The following is a 2,313-nucleotide window of genomic DNA, read 5'->3' on the forward strand; positions in this document are numbered from 1 at the left end:
GGCACTTCAGCGTTGGCTTCATTTGTCAGACTCAGAAGTTGCTGCTTGAGTTGTGGATGATTGCTGGGAAGGATGTTTTCCTGACAGAGTGCATCAGATAAGATTCACACGTCAGGATTGAGATGTCATGTCATTAGCGTTAGCTGTTAGCGCTGGAGGGCCGCTGACAACGTTTCAGCAAAGCATGCAGTGTTCGTCACCACACAAAGTTAGTTTATGGTTTGCTTTTCCTCAGCAGTTAGGGTTAGGGTCTGCTACACCCTCCACAAGCAGCTACGTCACCTACACCTGAGCTCTGCTGCATATAAACCTCCACAGGCAGCGCTCTTGTCGACTTGGTGCTGCTGTTGGGGAGCGTGTTGCTCTTTTTCTTTTACTTTCGGTCTTGTTCAACTCTTCTCAGTAGTTGTTAGAAAGCCTTGTAGGGATTCTCTGCTTTTTATTGTGCTTCCTTTTTTTCTCCTGCTTGTGGTTAGTTGGGGAGTTTAGTATCATCCCTCTGCTGCTTTAGGGTTCGTAGGGTTAGTAGGGTTAGTAGGGTTCGTAGGGATATTAGGGTTAGTAGGGTTAGTAGGGTTAGTAGGGTTCGTAGGGTTAGTAGGGTTCGTAGGGTTCGTAGGGTTAGTAGGGTTCGTAGGGTTAGTAGGGTTCGTAGGGATATTAGGGTTAGGCTTCGGGTTCATTGGGGAGTTCAGTATCAACCCTCTGCTGCGTTCTGTGGACCTGCTGAGCTTCCTATTTTCTGGTCAGTGCCCCGTCTTTGCTCATTATGTTGGCCCTGGAGACCATCACAGCTGATTTGCTTCCATTTCTTCAACTTTGCAAGCGTCTTTTGTCATTCGTTTTCCTCTGAACAGACGTTATTCATTCCATACAGACAGTAACAGACACACTGTCTATGAGGCCTCAGTGTCTCAGTTCAGACTAAAACCCAACAGGTTCAGTCATGTTAGCGTAGAGCTCCTGTCTTCTCAACCGCTCCTGCAGTGATGGCTGCTGATAGCTGCTGAAGTCTCTCATTAGCTTCACATCGACTCTGGAATACCAACGATGGTGACCTCATTAGGAGGGGACCTGGTCAGGCGTCCTTAAAATGTTCAGCAGCTCATTTGCAGCAGCGAGTTTGGAATTTGATTGCTTTAATTAACATAATGAGGAAATGTCCTTAATTAGATGCAAAACTGCTCACTGAAGACGCATTTCATTTGCTTTACAATGTTGAAAACAACGTCAGCCTCTAGTGACTGTGGCATTATCATGATGATGTTAGAAAAAGGCCGGAGCGTGGCTGAACAGAGGAAACGTCCACTCTGACCTGGACACAGTGTGTTAGCGTTAGCGTTAGCCTCAGCCAGAGCCTGAACACACAGGGTTGGGGCTACAGCAGTCTCTGCCTCCACCACTGGAGTCTTTACTGGTGAAATGCTGTGTTGGTGGAAAGAGGAGGCAGGTTCGAGGCAGACACAGGGATGAGAAATTTTGGTATAAAAACAGTATTGAAACTTGTGTGTTTGGTTTTGAAGGCAGCAGAGGGTCAATTTCACTCTTTGTTTTTGGTTTCGGCTCCATGGGGCATCCCCGAGCAGCCAGGCCAAGTTCTCCTGGATTATTTAAATGTCACTCACTTTCTCCTACCTGATTTCTACTGAACACACACACACACACACACACACGATCACCTACATATGCAACATGAGAGACAAACAGGGTGGATGTGGGCTGCTGGGTGCTGTCCCCTCCAAACAACAGAACAAACACGTTCTCACTAATGGTTCCTCTGCACATCACCACATAATTTCCCACCAGGTGCTGCAGACCGGTCCGGTTTCCACCACCGAAACAAAGTTCTTATAGGGTGTGTCCTTCAAAATGAGAACCTTGTTTCTGCGTTTGTTCCTGCAGCGCTGACCCGGTAGCTCACTATGACGAGAGCTCACACTTCTGCTTTTGCGGTCCCGTATGTCGAGGTATTACTGGGCTTGAGTCAAAACCATAAAAAGACTCCAAAAAATCATTTTCATTCTTCATACATTTATATCTCAATCACTTTGTAAAAATCCATCAGTAGCTTCTTTTAAATAAGATCAGCAGACAGCCTGAATAAAATCACATTTAAAACCAGGGTGGGTTAGGGTCGGGCTCTCTCTGCGTTACCTCAAACAACAGTTTTTGTGCTGCAGTTTCTGGCTACGATGCGTCCAGAATCCTTTCATATTGGCCAGATCTAGCTGCTTGTAGGATGTGTGTGTAGCAGACACAACAGTCAGTGGTTCTGAAAGGCCGTCTGTGGATCATCAGAATCAGCTTTCCTGC

The 2,313-nt window shown here is 46.5% G+C and overlaps 1 protein-coding gene across 1 annotated transcript in view; it reads left to right on the plus strand.

The window, feature by feature from the left end:
- The first annotated feature begins 1,551 nt into the window (after window positions 1-1,551).
- The window catches only part of bag6 (BCL2 associated athanogene 6), a 39,443-nt gene continuing 38,681 nt past the window's right edge, over window positions 1,552-2,313 (plus strand). The window contains exon 1 of the mRNA XM_008281104.1: window positions 1,552-1,556. The gene's annotated coding sequence lies outside the window, so the exon portion shown is untranslated. The remainder of the gene's footprint in view (window positions 1,557-2,313) is intronic.

This window comes from Stegastes partitus, unplaced genomic scaffold, assembly GCF_000690725.1.
Source record: "Stegastes partitus isolate 25-593 unplaced genomic scaffold, Stegastes_partitus-1.0.2 Scaffold222, whole genome shotgun sequence".
In the NCBI taxonomy this organism is placed as follows: domain Eukaryota; kingdom Metazoa; phylum Chordata; class Actinopteri; family Pomacentridae; genus Stegastes; species Stegastes partitus.